We start from the raw sequence: 21,241 nt of genomic DNA, 5'->3' as shown, positions 1-21,241 counted from the left end.
TGTTTATGCATTGAAAAGTGTCCTCTTCATGAAGCATTAGTAAATTGTGTTTAATTTTAGGAATCAGGTGAAATTAGGAAACAATTAGGGGAGTCTTTAACAGGAATAAATGCAAAAATATAAGATTAATGATATTGCTATTCTGCGGGTGTGCACTGCACACTTAGCACCCTCTGAATTTGGAAGTTTGGAAGTTTATTTTCCACTTGGTTAGACTATAATAAATTTAGTTTAATGCTTTACCCAAGTGTAGGTAACACAAAGTTTGTGCCTGATGTAGTTCAGGACTGAGGCAACTCGTAGCAAAGGTGTACTAAGCTCTCATCACTCCTTGTCTCAGTATCTCCCATAATGCAAAGCACATCTCTTTGTGGACATGCTTCCCTTAATGCATGGCATTAAGTGAAGGGCCACTACCCAAAAAGTCTCGTCAGTAGGAGGCAGACTCAGACGTGGTGATACTAAGGCAGAAGCAATGGAGAGGTCATGTGGGTAGTGGTGCTTCCCTTAATGCATAGCATTATACATGTCTGCAAGAAGATGTGCTTTGCATTATGGGAGATACTGAGACAAGGAGTAATGAGAGCTTGGTCCACCTTTGCTATGAGTTGCCTCAGTCCTGAACTACTTCAGGCGCAAACTTTGTTTGCTTACACTTGGGTAAAGGATTAAACTAAATTTATTATATCCTCTGAATATATGCAACTGACATACACAGCAATATCTTGCATCACATTAAGAGCTGCTGAAACAATTCCATGCTATGCAAAACTGTTGTTTAAAACATTATTGTAATGTATTATAGCCTAATGGATTCCATTAGGCTATAATAGAAATAGAAAATAAATAACAGAAAATAAAAAATAACAGAGTTGTTGAAAAACGAATTTTCCATCATTTGTTTACTGTAGCTAACCAGAAATGCCAAATAATGGTTATTGAACAATTAAAAAGGATTACAATAAAATGAAAAAAAACAGTAAAATTTTAATTGTTGATAGTGGTACAGAAGTTTTAATTTGAAAAACAAATTGTGTTTAAACAATGTAGATTGCACAGGGTTTTTCTTCATTTTCTCTGCATGCATATCTTTGTAATATTGAATAGCATTTTGAAATGCTTGTTGAACTTTAATGCTCCATTCATTGTTAGGATTGATGTCCATAAGAAAATCAGAAGCATGGTCTATTTTTCTAATAAAAGTCAAAAGCTAATTTAATGACAATTCTTTTGTAGGTGCTTATAATTGTGCATAAAGGGCTCATATGTAATACAAAATAAAAAAAATTTAAAGCAACCACAACCATGCTGCACCAAATCTGAAATAATACTAAAGCATGCATTGATACAGCTGTTATTCTAAATCACTATGGTACCATTTTAGTAGAGTAAGAATGTCAAGAATGCAGTACAGTATTATACAATGTTAAATTTTTTTTTAATTATTAAAATTTGTAAACGGTCCTATATTGAAACCTGCACCTATTGAAAACCACAGTATGCAAGGTATTGCTGTGTGTGTGCGTGCGTGTGCACACATGTGTACTCATGTATTTGGTTATGAAATATGGATTGATTTGTTTATTTTATACAATGGCAAAATGAAGACTTTTAGGCTGTTCTGTGATAATTATTCTTACACACCAACCACAACTGAATTGCTTTGGTATTGAATGAGAGCTTTTGTTCTCTTAACATTCCTGTCTGATCTCTGATGAGAAGCAACTGTTCGAAACAGCTCAGATCAGATCAGTGAATCTTTAAACAATAAATCCTTAATAAAAGGCAAATATATGAGTACCTGAAGAAATTGTATTTTAAGCAGTGCAAGCTAGGCAACTTTGATACCATGGATTATATTCTCATAAGCTCTCTGGTCTTTTTTTTTTTTTTTTTTTTTTGCAACAAGCTTCTGTGTGTGTATACACACACACACACACACACATTTGGTTATGAAATAAGGATTGTTATTTTCATGTAGTTACGTGGTTAGGAAGTATTATTATTATACATATTTTTCAATCCTCCTTCATTCTGCAATTTCACCAAGTCACCAAACATTCAGGAAAAACATTCTAAATTAAATTTTATAAACAGATGTTTCAAACAAAAAATATAAAAGCATAAATATTTTTTATTAGTTTTAAATGAGTATATATGTTTTTTTTTTTCAAAACATTTGTTTATAAAATTTAATCCAGTATGCTTTGGCCAAATATTTGGTGCTTCAGTTAAATTTCAGACTGAATAGTCAGTATTCATCCAAATCACACCACATCCCTAATTACCATACAACAGAATACTTTCAAAATTCTTGGCAGAAGTCAACTGTCATTATCATTGTGAAAAATGTCCTTTTGTTGCATATCAAAGAAAGGATATGCAACGAAAGCAAACAGTTCACAACTACTGCTCTGACCAGTTAGATATTACAGAAAATGATTAATGCCAGATTACTCTGTTACTCAGAATGCAAAGCATAATTTGGTTCAATTAAGAAGCTGCCCCAATTAAAAACAAAGGTGCATGTCAAGAGTTTAAAAGGTGTAGCAATAAGACAAAATACAAGTTTAGACAAGTTTTTCATTTATTGCATAGCAAAATTACTGACTTGTAGATAAACTTAAACAATTGATTTTAATTAAGGCAAAATATTCTATAAAATTAATTTCATTTATATACTTATTAAAAATGCATTTCGTCTTTAGCACTCAATGATTGCAGTAATTGATGGAGCGTAGCATTTTTTTTTTTTTTTTAATTATTGACTACAATTAAACAAAAATAAGCATATTTAGTGAAGATATATTACCTTCCTGCATGAAAGAATCCTGATTCAGTATGAGTCACTTTCTTTTTCTTTTAATGACCTATGTTTTGCTTTGAATTTTTTCTTCAAAATCTTCATTATCATTATAGTATTGAAGATGACCATCAATGGATGGAAATGGTTCATAGTTTCTGATGTGGTTCACATCTAATAGGACATCATTTTCACCATCGGCCACATCTGGCATATCCATGATTGAATACTTAAACACAGTGAGCAAAACAGTTTTGAATGATAAATTGAAGATGCCAAGAAATTATATTCTTGGTTTCATCCTTTAACCATGTGTAAGCAAAGAAAATTTGCAAGTGAAGTCACTTCACGACTGGGCTAGTTGTATACAGAGGCTAATGACTTCACATCAATTTCTTTATTATCCCATAATGCAATGCACATATCCTTATGGATATTTATAATACTATGCATTATACGAAGGGCCACACAGACCAGTTTTGACTTTTATTAAGGTCTCATCAGTGGGAACCAGACCAAGAAGTAATACCAAGGTTGAAGTAATGCAGAAGTCATATTTCCATATACAAGTAGTCAAAGGGTGTCACATCTTATTACTAACATACTCTGGATTAGAGATAGATGTTGGAAGTTTTTCACTTGGTTATACTATAAATTAAAAATGGCAAGAAATTGTATTCTTGGTTTAATCCTTTATCCAAGTATAAGCAAACAATGTTTGCATGTGAAATAACTTCACAACTAGGCTACTTGTATATGGAGGCTAATGACTACACATCAATTGCCTTAGTATCCCATAATGCATGGCACATGTGTATGCAATTCATATAATAAAAGATTTATGAAAGAGCAAAAGTGGTAAGTGAGTCGGCGGTAAGTGTTTTGATGCTAATGCCAGAAGTTTGATTAAAACAAGAAGAATGATAGCAGTGAATAGGAGAATGAAATAGTAGAAAATGAAGAGAAAATTACCAGATGATAATGGAAAAGACAGTGCACTTATGAGCAGTTCTCAACAGAACAAAGCATAATCTTGAGTGGATAGAAAAATTCCTGGCAGATGGTATGTCACAGAAGCAAAAGAAGGGGAAGACACAAGTGGAGAAAAAGCAGAGTATGAAAGAGCAAAAGTTTGAAAATAAGGATTGAATTTTGTATGGTAAGATAAGAGGGATGCTGGTGGAGAGTGTGACAAAACTGCATTTCCCTAGAACCAAGATTAAAGAATGTTAGTAATGCTATACGGAGGCAGAGAGAGTGATGATGATGATGTTGGCTGAAATGAATAATCTAGCAGGTGACAAGTGTGGTATATTATTATTATTATTATTCAGGCCTCCAAGGAGTCAAAAGACTCATCGAGGGAGGTCCTTCCTAAGACATAAAGTCTGTCAAGACTCATCGAGGGGAGGTCCCCCCTGAGAAACACTCCATCAGGCAATGCATTCCACGGCTCAACCACCCTCCACACAAAGAAACCACTCCTTACCCTCTTGCTCACAGTTTCCTTTCGTAACTTCCAGGGATGGCCTCTTGTCATCACTCCTTCCCGCTGTTCAACCAATCGAAAGAACTCCCCAGTGTCAACCCTGTAACCACCTCTCAACAGTTTAAAAGTCTCAATCATATCACCTCTCCTTCTTCTATCCACCAAACTCTGCAGTCCACATTCTCTCAGCCGATCCTCATAACTATCCTTGTACAGTCCTGAAACCATCTTTGTCATCTGTCTTTGTATCCTTTCCACAGTTAATTTATCCCCTTCAAATCCTGGAGACCAAATCTGAGAACAATAGTCCAAGTGTGGTCTGATCAGAGACTTATACAACGGAATGATAACCCTCTTATCTCTGCAGGTCAGTGTTCTTCTCATAATAGCAGCAATCCTCTGCGTTACCTTCACCACCTGTGCAATATGTCCCCTAAACTTCAGGTTTCTATCAATCATAACCCCAGATCTCTTGTCTCCCCTACTTCCTCCAGTATAACTCCTCCCATAGAGTATGCAGCATCCCATCGATGTTTCCCAAACCTCAAGACCTTACATTTTGCTGCATTAAACTGACACCCCCATTCATTTGCCCATCTATCTAGCTTATTTAAATCCTCTTGCAGGGCTACCACATCTGCACTATTACTAATAATCCTTCCCAGCTTCGCATCATCCACAAACAACTGAATATCCCCCTGCAATCCACTGGCAATGTCATTGATATAAAGGTTAAACAATATAGGTCCTAATACTGAGCCCTGTGAGACCCCACTTGTAACCCTCTGCCTCCTTGAAACTGCTCCACCATACACAACTCTCGGATACCTATCAGACAGCCAATCCTGAATCCAGTTGACCAATCTGACATCCAGACCCATGTGCTGCAACTTAAATATCAGCTTATCATGTAGCACTCTGTCAAATGCCTTCGCCAAGTCTAAGAAAATTGCAGTATATGCCTTTCCCTCATCTAATGTTCTTGTAACTTTATTATAAAAGGCTAGCATATTGCTAAAACAAGAGCGTCCTTTCACAAATCCATGTTGATTCTCACAGATAACATTACCCTCATCTGCCCAATGCTGTATACGGTAACCTCACTACTTTCTCCAAGATCTTACCAACTACTGATGACACACAGACTGGCCTATAATTAGACACTTCCAGTCTGTTACCACCCTTATGCAATGGCACTATCTTACCTTCCTTCCATTCTCTGGGCACCTTTGCCAAAGCCAGAGTGAGAGGATATGAAAGAATTGCCAGTAAAAGTAAAAAGTAAAAGTTGTGTGTTGCACAGTATGATGAAGGTGAGCTGAGATGAAGAACTATGATCACAAATGAGTCAGTAAACAGATTGTGAATTATCTCATTGAAAGGAATTTGACAGAATTTCACATAATACTTTGCTGCATAAATTAGAGCAAATTAGCAAGGATAATAATCTGGTGATTTGGATTAGAGGGCCATTCTCTGTCCATCAGCCACTGATCAACGGATATCAAATTATGGCGGGTTGAGTCCAGGAAAGGCAAGTGACTTGTTGTGTGTACCACAGAGCCCATCTCTACTTGGTCCTCTGTTATTTAATTTGCACATCAATTATGTGCAAAGATGCCAAGAAAACTTTGTTTAATCCTTTATCCAAGTGTAAGCAAGCATAGTTTGCATGTGAAGTATCTTCATGACTAGCTACTTGATAGCGGATAATGACTTTACATTAATTGCCTTAGCATCCCATAATGCAAACCACACATTCCTAAAGGTGTGTATAACATTATACATTATAGGAAAGGCCACTATCCTGAGAAGAAGTTTTAACCTTCATGAAGCACTATCAAAGTGCTGGGGTCCTTCTCCAAAAACTCTGAGTGATCTAAAATATAACTCTTAAAAGCTCACTGAATGACCCAAAAGGATAGATCACTCCTAAACTCACTGAACTCTCATCAGTGGCTCCATTTAGTGAGAGGCAAAAGCCTGCAACCAGGTAGAACTGCTCTACTCCCCAGGAAGGGAGCAAAACTTTAAAATGTTGTCAGTGGGAGCCAGACCAAGAAAAGATATACCAAGGTTGAAGCAATGCAAAAATCATATATTTCCCCATATATAAGCAGTGAAAAGGTGTAACCATTATTATTAAAATACTCTGGATTAGTGCTAGTTGTTGAAAGTTTTTTGTTTGGTTATAAATTCAATTAAAGATGCCAAGAAACTATGCTCTTGTTTAATCCTTGATCCAAGTATACCCAAAAGTTTGCATGTGAAGTATCGTTATGACTAGCAACTTTTATTATTATTATTATTATTACATAACACCTCCAGGAAGTCCAAAGACTCATCAAGGGAGGGCACCAACTCTACAACACTCCGTCTCCCCCCAACCGCAACTACCTTCATCATCTACACAACTGCCATCTACTGCTGACCAACACCACTACTATTTTCACAGACAATCACAAACATCCATGCCCATGGTGGGATTCGAACCCACAGCCTTTTGGCTGGAGAGTGGATATGCTAACCACTCAGCCAGCCAGGCTCGCCAAGTGGTTACTTGTAGATAGAGACTTTGCATTATAGTATCCTATAATGCAAAGCACACATCCTTTCAGATATATGCTGTATATTATGGGAAAAACCACTATCAGATGACCAGTTTCAACCTTTACTGGGGTCCCCATCAGTGGGTGCCAGACCTGAAAGAGACACCAAGGTTGAAGTAATGCAGAAGTCATGTGCTTCCCATATACAAGTAGTGAAAAGGAGCAACATCTTATTATTAAAATACTTATTATACTTCACATGCTAACTTCGTTTGCTTACACTTGGATAAAGGATCCCATAGACACACACTTGTGTCTACGGGATTTTGCTGGAAGATTGTAAGATCTTCGGGATTTGCCAGTAGACCCTCCAAAGTCTACAAGATTATCTATGGTTATTCAAGGCTCCAGAATATTCTTCAGCAGCAAACGTTGAACAATAATGGAGAATATGAAGGACTTTAAGGATGCCATTCAAAATCTAAACAGAGACCAGGCACTTGACCGTTTTACATTTCTCTTCAAGAAGTTTGAAGCAGAATGGCCCGGCTTCCTGAATATCTACACTCAGGTTAACGACACTGAAGAAGATGAGGAGGACACTGGGGGGAGGGGGGACTTCACACCTGTTCCACCACCAAAGACTCCCTGAGAATATGAACCCCAGGAGGAACAATCAAACAAAAAGCAAAGAACATCTGAAGATCATATGGAAGAGGATGTAACAACACATGATACCCAAAAAGAGAAAAGGTCCCCCCAGTTATCCTCCAAGACAAAGAAAAGTGGACCTCAGTCTCAAGGTCCCTCAAAGAACAAAACATCAACTTCTCCTGGTCCAGAAATACGGAGTAAAGATTCAGTCCGAAACTGTCACGGATTACTGCAAGATGGCAAAAATGCTGGACAACTCCATGTTGCCTTTCCACACCTTCGCGTGGTACTTAGAGGAGTTACTGAGAAAGTCATGACTGATGAGGTCACTGGCAACCTTGTCAACCAAGGCCTGACCCCAGTCAAAGTGAGTAGGATGTTAAGATCAGATAGAAAACCAATTCCACTCGTTTGGTGGAAATAAGTAACACACAAAAAAGAATTTACAAACTAAAAAATGTATGCAGGCTCAACATTACAACTGAGCCACTAAGGAAGAAGGCATCAGCAGGGCAATGCCATAGATGCCAGAAGTTTGGGCACGCCCAAAAACTCTGTAAAGCTGCCTACAGATGTTTAAAATGTGGCGAGAGACACCAGATCAGCACCTGCATCAACCCAAAAACCACTCTGGCGCGTTGTGCAAACTGCAGAGAATCTCATCCTGCCAATTACAAGGGGTGCATTTTCCATCAAAAAAAAGTGGGTCAGCAAGAGCTAATCTTACCTCTCCCCACAACAATTCCTTAACCAGTTAAGCAAGTTGCCCTCCAGCTCAAATCACCTCAACAACACAGGAAGGAATGCTGCCCACAATCATGACCAAAACATGTTGAAAGTTTAAATTTATTATGACCAAATATACTGAGGCTGCACAAATTAAGACTCCTACATCACACAAACAAGCAGGCTCTAACCTAACTTCTATTTTAACTGCTTCACTTGCCACCATGCTGCAGGAATTCAGCAAAACATGCCCCTCACCATCTTCAAGAAAGAGATTCCTACAAGGAACAAAATCTATTTTGACAGCTCTCTGCCATAAGTAAAAAATTCAAACCCAATTCACTTATGATTGTAGCATGGAATGCTAATGGATTAACAAACAAAATCTTGGAACCCCAAGAATTTGCGTTCAGAATACAGTCCTGACCAGTTGCGTACTCAGGATTTAATCCTGGGGAGGGGGAGCCCGAGTTGAGTAGACAATTTGAGAATACACACTACACATCGCATACGACCTATGACTGAGCATCTGCAATGATCGCTAATTCATAAGTAGTATAGAAATAGAACACACAACACAACATAAATAAAAAATGAATTTTAATTAGAAAAATATTTTTGGAAAATTTTCTAGTGTTTTTTTTTTTCTTTTACTTGGCGGCGGCGGCAGCAGGGCCGCTTGTCCTCTCTCTGGGTGCACCATTGGTCCTGACATCATTCTAATTAATGAGACATACCTAAGGCCAGCAAATAACCCAAGACTCAGAGGCTTTACCATGTACAGAAACGATCGACTTGGCGCAAGAGGTGGAGGCACTGACTTCTGTATTAAAAGCTACCTGAACCACAATACAGTACCCAATCCCCAAACTACAAACTTGGAGGTAACCAGTGTGGTGGAGGTACATACCAGCAATGCTGGCAGTCTCAAAATTTATGCAGCTTACAATCCTCTTAGCATTCCACTACTGACATCTTATTTGGACTCTATCCCCAGATCCAAAGACTCCATAATCTTAACAGGAGATCTCAACTCCAAACATACAACTCGGTTCAGATCTTCAATCAACATAAAGGTCACATTTTATACACCTATGCAATGCTCAGGTCTCCTGTTGTGGCTGGACCTATCGAGCTCACCCATTACAGCCAACAGGACGTTCAGATGTTCCAGACGTAATTTTCAAAAACATGAGATACCAATATTAACTAGAAACAACAGAGGAGCTTTCTTCTGACCACAACCCCATCCAGCTCAAGCTAAGTACACAAGAACAACTCTCATCCCAGCACTCCTTTATAGCATGGGACAAACTCACAAATTTTCCCAGAGTACATCGGCCCACTGCTATCATTCACAATAAAGAGGAGATAGACATAGCTGTAAACAAACTAACAAGCCAAATTCAAAAAGAAATAGCTTCAGTTACGCAAACCACTATCAACCACTCGACCCGGATTCTAGAAGAAATCATGGACCTAATCAGAGCAAAAAACAAAGCAAGAAAGAGTTACCACAACATAAGTGCCTCACAGGACAAAACAATATTAAACAGTCTTAATAGAAAAGTCCGAGAAGCTCTTCAAAACCACCGTAGTCACGAATAGGAAACCAAATTGGCCACAATCAACTTAGAAAACCATTCTCTCTGGAAATGGCTAAAAATCCTTTGCACCAAAAGACAATCTCTACCTCCCATACAGACCATGCAAGGAATAGTTCACACAGATAAGGAAAAGGCAGGAACCCTTATAGACAATTTGGAGGGGCAGTGCAGTCCATTGCATGCAAACATAAATATTAACATCATCTATAAAGTTCATCACTGGGTCAGAAAAGCTTCTCAGAAAGGAAGACATTCAACTCAATGAAGCCAAGATCCCATAGGAGACAGAAGTTAAATATCTTGGAGTGAAACTAGATAATAAACTCCTATTTATTGATAAACTTCTACCTATAGAACCCATCTCTCCCACTAGTCCAGCAGAAATAATAAACATCATAACTCATTTATTATTATTACCACCCCAAGACCTCATGGAGTCAAAGACTTATCTGGGAGGTCCTTTTATCACACACACAGCTCATCATACTATGTTTTAAACGCATTCAAACTCTTTGCAGACACTACATTCTCAGGTAAGGCATTCCAATCATTCACAACTCTGCACAAAAAAAACCTGCCTCTCACACCCTCTTTATACAGTTTCCAGGGATGACCTCTGGTTCTCCCCTGATCCCCCACTATTCTCTGTAAAACTTCTCCAGCATTGATCCTATAACAACCCCTTACCAACTTGTAGGTCTCTATCATATCTCCCCTCTTCTTTCTCTCTAGACTCTGCAAATTACATCTTTTCAATCTTTCCTCATACTCAACATTCCAGAGGTCAGAAACTACTTTAGTCGGTCTCCTTTGGACCCTTTCCAACATCTCTTCATCCTTCTGAAAACCCGGTGACCATATCTGGGCACAATAGTCCATGTGTGGCCTTATCAAAGCCTTATACAACAGAACAAGAATCTCCCTACTTCTACACGTCAGTGTCCTCTACATCATTCACAGAAGCCTTGGTGTTGTCTTCACAATTTTGGCAATGTGTCCCCTAAATTTTAGATCTTTATCCACTATCACTCCCAGATCTCTTATTTCCTCTACCTCCAATAATATATTCTCACCAAGCATAAATTCTGCATCCCATCTTTGTTTTCCAAACAAATTTGAACAACAAAAAGGCTCCAGGTGCAGATGACATCACAAACAGGGTAATAAAGATGCTACCAAGAAAAGTTATAATACACATAGTTAATATAACAAATGCAATCATCAGATTTCAGCACTTTCTGATAACCTGGAAAACAGCAGATATCATACATATAAAAAAGCTAGACATGAACCCCCAACTTCCTGAAAGTTATAGACCCATTAGTCTTATATCAATCATTGGAAAAGTCACAGAAAAGGTTATCCTCACAAAGCTACAAGCAATTGCTGACAAGCTTGGAATAATCCCTTACGAACAATTCAAATTCCGTAAACAAAACTCCACAGCGCAACAAATACATCGATTGGTAGAACAAACTCCAAAACAATTATCTCGGCACTATGTGCGGACGATACTGTGGTAGTACTATCTAGATCTCACAGTCCCCAACTGGCAATTAGAAGACTTCAAGGCAGCATCAATATACTAGAAACTTGGCTGATGGACTAGAGAATCCAAGTAAACCCCCTATAAAGCTTAGCCATACTATTCTCCAGAAGAAAGATCCCAGAAAGGAAGACATTCAACTCAATGGTGTCAAGATCCCATTGGAGATAGAAGTTAAATATCTTGGAGTGAAACTAGATAATAAACTCCTATTTATTGATAAACTCCTATCTATAGATATAAACTCCTATATATTGCAGGCCTGGTTGGCCAAGTGGTCAGCGTATTCGCTCTCCAGCCAAAAGGCTGCAGGTTCGAATCTCTCCATGGGCATGAATTTTTGTGATTGTCTGTGAAAATACTAGTGGTGATGGTCAGTGGTAGATGGCAAAGGTAATTGTGGTTAGTGAATTGGTGGAGGCGGAGAGTTGTAGAGTAGGTGCGCTCCCTCAATGAGTCTTTGGACTCCCTGGAGATGCTACATAATAATAATAATTAACAGCCACATCAAACTAATAGGATTGAAGATATCCAGAGTAATTGCACAACTCTATCTCCTGATCAACCACAAAAGCAAATTAAATATAGAAAACAAGCTAACTCTGTACAAAACGGTAATTCACCCAGTTATCACTTACATTTCTCCAGCATGGAGTCACATCTCTGAAACAAACATACTGAAACTGCAAATAATCCAGAATAAGTGCCTAAGGATGATCCCGGATGCTCCATGGTTTATTAGAAATTCCCGATCCATCGAGAAGTAAATATTCCTTACATTTCTTCTCTTCTTCGTGATTTAGCAGAAAACTTCTTCACCAAGGTAAACCTTCATTCAAACCCACTGATCAAGCAAGCTGCCAACTACAATGAAGCAATACACTGCAAATATAAAAGATCAAACTCAATTCTTCTACAAACCAAACATAGCTAACTTCATGCCCCATAAGGGTGAGTTTTAAGCTCAATAATACTCATCCATAGAATCTCTTATACAGATAAAAGGGAATATGAAAAGCATTTTTGCTTCACCCATCCAGCCAGTGACATTAACTGTTAACCTTCATATCTTTTCTTGGTCTGGCTCTCACTAGTGTCATTTATGTTCATCTTTGGGCTTGCTTGCTGCCTGGAGAGTAACATTTTTTGCTCAGTGGTGAGTTTTTGCCTGTCACTGAGTGAAGATACCATTGAGTTTCCCAACGTGGAGTAATTCAGTGCAGGAGTGACGAGTTTAGTAATGATATGTTAGGGTCAGTGAGATTTTAGGGTGATAGTTTTTGGAGGGAGAGAGAGAGAGAGAGAGAGAGAGAGATCCCCCCCCCCTGCACTTTAACAGTACTTCAATAACAGTCAAAACTGGTCTAGGTAGTGGTCCTTCCCATAATGTATAGCATTATACTCAGCCAATGTGTTTAAAGGATGTGTGCTTTGCATTATTGGATACTAAGGCAATTAATTTGAAGTTATTAGCTTAGTCATGAAGATAATACTTCATGCACAAACTTTGTTTGCTTACACTTGGATAAAGGATTAAACAAGAATGTAATTTCTTAACCATCTTGAATTTAATTTATAACCAAGGGAAAAAACGTCCAATAACTCGCACTCATTTGCCTCATAGGTAATCTGTATGCACACACTCACCTGCATCCACATACGTTTAGTTTTCCTGACTTTGCAAATTCACACTGTCAGTATCACACTGGCAGTGACATGTATAAGAAGGGCTCCTGATTGGGATAAGTTTTCTAGGAAAATAATTAAATATATATGCATAATTGTTTGAGTAAGAAAGGCTGAAACGTTGTGCACTACCAGTTTTATTAGTGTGGGGGATTTTTTTTTTGCCAAAACTTAAGTACGAAATTGTTATTATTAGACTTAATAACCTGCAAAAAATGGTGGCAGCATTGTCATTCCATGACTTTAATTTAGATTTCAGTCGTTTCGTTAAGTGCGAGGTCTGTAATTTATATTCTTTCGATTACATAAATGATTTGTGAATATTTGGAAAAGATGGAAGGAGGGTGTATACGAAGTGTGACCTGAACGAGGAATTAATGAATACAAATATGAAATTGATGACAGAAAGTGTTAGTAGCGAAATTGTCGCAGGGAAAATGAGTACACATTTGAAAGAAAAGGAGAGTGAGAAAGAGAGGAAAAAATATGCTAAAAAATCAGTAAAAAAGAGCGATTTGAAAACCATAACGGATATTAAAAGGGACGAAAGTGAGGTGAGAGTGGAGGAAGGAAACGAAATTGAGAGAACGAATGAAACTAGAAATTGAAAGTAAAAAAAATCAAAAGAATGGATGATAGTGAACATTTGACGCATGTTGGACTGAAAGTACAGAAACAAAGAAAGATGAATGAGTGTGAAAATGGGAAGAATGATAGCGAAAGTTGGATGCATGTTGGACTGAAAGTATGGAAACGAAGAAGGATGAATGAGAGTAAGAGTGAGAAGAGAGGGTCGAGATTTAGAAAGTTAGAAAGATTGAATGATAGACAGAATGTGTCGTGAGATTCGGAAGTTGAAATGGATTGGATGAGGCAAGAAATGAAATGGATGCAGAATGAAATTAAGAAATTTTGGGTAAAAACTATTAAAATAAATAATGATGGCATGAAAGAGTTAATGAAAGATAAGCGAGTGGCGTTATATGGTAACTCCGTTATTAAAGGTGTGTTGGATGAGAGGATGCACAAGGTATGTTTTCCAGGAAGTAAAATGAGTAGAGTAATTGAAGCATTGGATATGAGGCAGGAGCAAGCAAAAGAGTTAATAGTATTAATAGGTACGAATGATTTGAGAGAGGACAAAGAGTGTGTTAGAATGGATATCAGGAGGCTGCTTAGAAGGATAAAAGCAAATAGTGTGACAGGAAGGGTAGTTAGCGTGTTGCCTAGGTATGATTGTGGTGAAATGAGGTGGAGAGTAAGGATTATGAATGATATGCTAGCTGAAATTTGTGAGGAAACGGGAGTATTTGTTCATGTGTGGAATGAGTTTGAGGGACGAAGTCAGCTGTATGGAAGTGATGGACAGCATTTCAGTGGCTATGGTGTGAGTTGCTTGGAGAGACTGCTGCTGGAAGGTAGAGAAGTGAATAGAGAGAATGAATCAGATCGAATGGTAAGTGATGTGGAAGAGCGGGAGAGTAAGACAGGACAGATTGAAGAGGTGGTTATGAAAGGGGAAGTGAGTGGTATGAGTATAGAAAATGAGAGAATGGGTGTGCAAGAGGAGCAGGGAAAAGGAGAGGCTCAGGGTGGACAGGGGTACACAGCATGAGAAAGGTGGATGCTCCAAGAGGAGGTGAGAGCATGTGTAAAAAGGAATGGGATGACCTGGGATCAAGAGGAAACAGTTGGAAATCAAAAGGGTTTTAAAATGAATAAGCAGAAAGGGAAATGGTCCCAGTCTAGCATGGAGAGATCACATCGAGTGAGTGGCATCAGTGGAACTAGCCGTAGATCCAGAAATGAGCTGTTGTGTTTGTATACAAATGCTAGAACTATAATAAACAAGGCAGATGAAATGGTTGCACTAATTGCGTCTGTTCACACAAAAATTGTCGGAATAAGTGAGACATGGTTGGAAGAGGATGACATCCTACAGGAATAGAGATGGAAGGGTATGATGTGTTTCGTGAGGATAAAAGGGATAGAAAGGGAGGGAGAGTGCTACTGATGATAGAGAAAGAGTTATGTCCATATAAAGTAGAGATGCAAGAGGGAAATATTACCATTGGTTTTGAGGCTGTATGGTGTGAGATAGAGGTGAATGGAATCAAATACATGGTGGGATGTTGTTATAGACGAGGTAATGTGGATGGTGGTGATAATGAAATGTACGTGAAATGTACATTTCATTATCACCACCATCCACATTATCAAGTGATAATGAAAAATGAGTTTCTTGAGTTCTTGAGGGATAACTACTTCAGACAGTATGTAAAAGAGAGCACACGAGGATTGAGGCTTGGATTTGGTCATCTCATCGGAGGATGTAATTATAAATGAGGTGTCAAATCATCCACCAATTGGTGAGAGTGACCATGAGGTGATTATCTGGGTGGTTCCCAGCAGTGTGAGGACCTCTGTGAGAAAAGGGTATATGTGGAACTACAAGGGGGGGTGATTATGAAGAGCTCGGGAGACAGCTTGCGGGTGTAGCGTGGAATGAGGAGTTAGCTTGAAAAGAGATCAATGCGGCTTGGGAGATTTTAAAAAAATGTTTAGTAGATGCAATGTCTAAATGTATTCCAAGGGTGAGAAGGTTAAATAAGGTGGGTGTGAGATGGATGAATAAAGAGATTAAGTATGCGATACAGAGAAAAAGGGCATTGTGGAGGCAGCATAAGAGAAGTGGAAATAACTAATTTCATGAGGTCTACAAAGACCAAGCAAGGAGGGTGACTTAGTTGGTGAAGGTAGCTAAAGAGAGGTGTGAACAGCAGTTGGCTAATGAAGCCAAAAAGAATCCTAAGGAATTCTTTCAATGTGTAGCCAGCAAAAGAAAGAATAATTATTGAAGGATGACACTGATTGGAGAAAATGGTATAAAGACAGCTGATGCAGAATGTGTGGTGGAGATACATAATGAACAGTTCATAAAGATCTTTCAATCTTGTGAATGTGACTTCATGGAGGGATTGAGAGCAGTTGGCGATGGGGAGGAGAGACTGACTGTAAGTCAGCAAGAGGTTTATGGGGAGTTGAGTAAACTAGGTGTTAATAAGGCAGTGGGACTTGATAATATATCACCACATATTCTGAAAGAATGTGCCAGGGAGTTGACACCTGCCTTGACATATTTTTTAATATGAGTCTTGCACTCAGTCAAATTCCTAAGGAGCGGAAGGAGGGAAAGATTGTGCCACTTCATAAAGGAGGTGATCGAACTCAAGCATCAAACTATAGGCCTATCTCTGTGTCAGGTGTTGTGGTTAAGTTGTTGCAGAAGCTTGTGAGAACTAGGATCCAGAGTTGGGTTGACAACAATGGTATTATCTTTGATGGACAGCATGGATTTGCTAACGGAAGGGCATGTTTTAGTAATCTACGTACTTATTACAATAAAGTGACTGCTTCCTTGGACAGAGGAGAAGTATACACGGCATTATACTTGGATTTTGCAAAAGCTTTTGATAGAGTACCTCATGATAAGTTGACAGTCAAACAACAGCAGATGGGGTTGGATATTAGATTACTGCATTGGATTGGAGACTGGCTATCTGATAGGTATCAACAAGTTGTGTATGGGGGAGCGATATCCAGGAAAAGGAAAGTCACTAGATCAATGCTGGAGAAGTTTTACAGAGAATAGTGGGAGATAAGGGGAGAACCAGAGGTCATCCTTGGAAACTGTATAAAGAGGGTGTGAGTAGGGGAGTGAGAGGCAGGTTTTTTCGTGCAGAGTTGTAAATGATTGGAATGCCTTGCCTGAGAATGTGGTGTCTGCAAAGAGTTTGAATGTGTTTAAAACATGGTATGATGAGCTGTGTGTGTGATAAAGGGACCTCCCAGATGAGTCTTTGACTACATGAGGTCTTGGGGTGGCAATAATAATAATAATAAAGCTTTCTCTTGACATCGAACAATGAATTCCAAATGCAGTTCAACTGCATTATTTAAATCCTGTCCAGTCTCTCAAATACAATTCCTAAAAACTCAACACCATTCCTGAACAATCTGCAATCATTACCCTCCTCAACTCATGTCTACATTGCAGAAGATTTATGATATTTACTCTGTCGTTCCCCACCACCACCACCAATGACTCTTATCTTATATCATACAATAATTTCACCGTTCAAGTCATTAGGGCTAACCAAAGCAATCAATTCTTTCACTTTACCTTTTTTTTTTTTTTTTTTTAACAACCTACAAATTTCACTAATATTAATTTTTGCATCATGGAAACAAGATATAATAATATGTCATTAAACACTTCTCTTCCCATGGAATCACCATAAAATTTTTCTCCTTCTCTAACTTCTTAATTATATGTTCCTATATGTTGCTGTTTCTTACCTCACCCTATTGGTTTGTCAGTTTCTACCAATCAAGACATTTCTGCAATCTTTCAGTTTTGTGCTTTGTCCTTTGAAGGACTTTTGTGATTACATCTCATATATATTACACTATCCAAAATCTCGTATAATCAACTCTCCAACAAAGATGTCCTGTTGAAAGTTTATTTTTCACTTGGTTAGACTATAATAAATTTAGTTTAATCCTTTATCCAAGTGTGAGCAAACAAAGTTTGCGCCTGAAAGTATCTTCAGGACTGAGGTAAGGTAGTGTAACACCTGGAAACTCGCTGCAAAGGTGGAGCAAGCTAACATCACTCCTATCTCAGTATCTCCCATTAAGGGAAGAGCCACTACCCAGACGACCTTTATTGAGGTCTCTTCAGTGGGAGCCAGGCCTAGGTTGGAGATACCAGGCAGAAGCATTAGTAAGGTTAATAGAAAGGTGGCACACCCTTTTGCAACTTCTATTGGTAGAGATGACCTTGCTAATGCTTCTGCCTCATATCTCCAACCTGGGCCTGGCTCCCACTGAAGAGACCTCAATAAAGGTTGAAATTAGTCTGGGTAGTGGCCTTCCCTTAATGCATAACATTATACATATCTGCAAGAAGATGTGTTTTTCATTATGGGAGATACTGAGATAGGAGTGATGTTTACTTGCTCCACCTTTGCAATGAGTTTTCCGGTGTTGTACTACCTTACCCCAGTCCTGAAGATACTTTCAGGTGCAAACTTTGTTTGCTCACACTTGGATAAAGGATTAAACTAAATTTATTAAAGATGTCCTGATCAGCAGTATTCTGATATGCATCTACATTAATGCAAAATATATTTTTTTTTTGTAATTCTCAGCCAACTTACTCTATTACATACTCACTAGAAACAAAAAAAAATTAACTTAGTATTATTAGTATTATTCATTAAAATTTGAAAAAATTACTCATCTTTCAAGCACTACTCAAAATGCATGTCCTTCACCTGTATACTGCTCTCCATCCTATACTACTCCTTAATATATGGATTGAGACAGGTAGGAATGGAAATCAGAGTCAGGATCAGAGAAACAGGAGTGGTCAGACTGAAGAGAAAGCTGTGGTATAGCAGCTAGAATAGAGAATGTTGGTGCTGATAGAATACCTCAATGACACAAATGAAAGGAATAATCAAAATAAGAGAGCTGAGTTTGTTGCATTGATTGAGTCAGTATGCCTAAACATAACTGGAATAACTGAAACTTGGTTGCCTGAGGAGGATGTGACATCAGGAATAGAAGGATATACAATTTTCCAAAAGGATAGAAATATAAAAAGAGGAGGGAGAGTGATCTTAATGACTGCAGAGGAATTGTGTCGACAAAGTGTGGAAGTTGATAGCACATGCATAGATTTTGAATCTGTGTGGTGTGAAGTTGAAATAAACAGGTTAGTATATCTGACAGGATGCTGTTATAGGACAGGGAATGTATATAATACTGACTAAAATGTTTAGGCAAAATTAGTTGGGCATGTAAAAAGAAGATAATTGTGATGGGAGACTTTAATTACAGGAATACAGAAAGGCAGGAGGAGATAGTGTATGTGAACAAGGAGAGTGAGTTTGTTGAATTTCCAAAGATAATTACCTTAAACAACAAGTGACTGAAGCAACTACAGGCCTTACTGTCTTTGATTGGTATCAACTTCACAAGATGTAGTTGTTAACGAGTTGTTGACACTGCTGCCAGTTGGTAAGAGTGATTACGAGGTACTTGTTTGGGAAGTGATGAAAGAAGAAATTGTTACTACCAAAAATTGATATATGTGGAAGTATAAAGTGGTTGATTATAGGAAGCTCAGTAGTCAGCATCAGTATGTTGGGTAGATGAGCTGAGCAGAAAAGATTTTGACAATGCATGGAAACTTACAAGGCATATATCTGACAAAAGCAATGTATAACTGCATACCAAGCGTTAAGCAAGTAAATATTACCTACTACACAGTATGGCCGTCGATATAGTATGCAGCTTTATATTTCTTCATTCCAAAATGCAACACCTTGCGCTTATTAATATGAAAAATTACAACTCCACTCCTTTGTTCAAGTAAAAATTCTATTCAAATCTTCCTGAAGGGAATTAACATCAGCAGTGCTATTATAATTCTTCCTGACTCTACATCATTGGCAAACAACTGAAGATCCCCACTCAGTCCACATGATATATCATTTACAAACTAGTTAAACAGCAGGTGCCCAAGAGTAGAACCTTGGGTCACTTCACTGGTTATCCCCCCCTTTTTTGAGACAGTGTTCCATCATACACAACCTGCTGGTATAGTTCAGTGAGCCAATCTCCGATCCATCTATCAAACTGCAGAGGATGGGAATAGCAAAGCCCAAGAATATACTGTATATGATTCTCCCTTATCGAACACACCCGTTATTCTATCATAAAATGCAAGTAAATCGCTAATACAGGACCTACCCTTTACAAATCTATGCTGACCATCATAAAGAATGCTATGTCCATCAACCCAATTCTGTATTCTGTTCCTAACCAATCTCTCCAACACCTTGACCACAACCGCAGTTATACAAATTGGTCTGTAATTGAAAACTTCTTTCCTAGAATGATGCTTGTTGAGTGGTATGGCTTCTTTCCACTTCTTAGGAATCCTACCTGCTGCAAGACTTTCATTAAATAACCAGGTCAAGAGCATCGGCAACTGTGGTGCACATTCCTTAAGAATGCATGGTGTTATGTCATTCATTCCCACAGTTTTATTAACATCTAACCCAACCAACTCCTGATCCACATCTAATTCTTTCACTTCAATTTCTCCTAATGCTTGCCTCCCTTCTGTATATTGCGCCTCATCATTTACACCCATATAATATATGCTGATAAAATACTAGCTCAATAATTCCACTATATCTTTTGCAAATGTTATTCTACTGCCATGACTATCTACTAGTATTAACTTACCATAATTATTCTTTTTCTTGCTTGCCATTTAGTGGAAAAATTCCTTGGAGTTAACCTTAGCCTGACCAGCCAATCTCTTCTCATACTGCACCTTTTCTTTCTTTACCATGCTTGTCACCTTCATAGCCTGCACTTTATACTCTTCATGGATCCGATCTCCATGATCGGATTCTTTTCCAGCATAGCTTGCTTGATTTCACTGTTCATCCATTTCACTACATACTATATTGACGGTGCCATACTGTGGACACCATCAATATAGCGGGTGAGATTAGAGATTTGGGAGTGATGGTTGATAGTAGACTGAAGTTTAGAGGGCATATTGCAAGCATTGTAAAGGCTGCACATCATAATGCTGCTATGATAAGAAGTGCTCTAACATGTAGGGATAACCAAGTAGTGTGCCACTGTATAAAGCACTGGTAAGACCACGCTTGGACTATTGTGCTCAAATACGGTCACCTGGTTTTCATTGTGATGTAGAGAAAATGGAGAGAGCAGAGGCGAGTGACTAAGACAACATCAGGACTGGACTGTTGGCTATGGAGAGAGGTTGACAAGATGTGGATTGAAGAGTTTGGTGGCTAGGAGGAAAAGAGATGATATGATAAAGACATTTAAGTTAGGGAGAGATTTTATCAGATTAATCCAGATGAGGTTATAAAAAGGGTAGAGGGCAAGAGAAGAAAAAACCAGAGGTCATCCCTGGAAGTTATGTAAGAGTGTGGTAAAGAGGGGTGTGAGGAGTAAATTTTTTACATGGAGAATTGTCAGTGAATGGAATCCATTACCAGGATGTGTTGTTAATGCAAGGGGTGTTAAAGAATTTAATATTCAGTATGATAATGTTGTCAGTTG

At 38.3% G+C, this 21,241-nt stretch overlaps 1 protein-coding gene across 2 annotated transcripts in view; it reads right to left on the bottom strand.

Moving 5' to 3' along the window:
* The window catches only part of LOC150096472 (ephrin type-A receptor 4-A-like), a 709,579-nt gene that overhangs the window by 313,364 nt on the left and 374,974 nt on the right, over nucleotides 1-21,241 (bottom strand). The gene's annotated exons all lie outside the window — the stretch shown is intronic.

The sequence above is a fragment of the Typopeltis vanoorti genome, chromosome 18 (assembly GCF_054136105.1).
Source record: "Typopeltis vanoorti isolate ZY-2024b chromosome 18, IOZ_Tvanoo_1.0, whole genome shotgun sequence".
Taxonomy (NCBI): Eukaryota; Metazoa; Arthropoda; class Arachnida; order Uropygi; family Thelyphonidae; genus Typopeltis; species Typopeltis vanoorti.
Note: the sequence above shows the minus strand (reverse complement) of the source record. Positions and strands in the feature narration are given on the sequence as shown.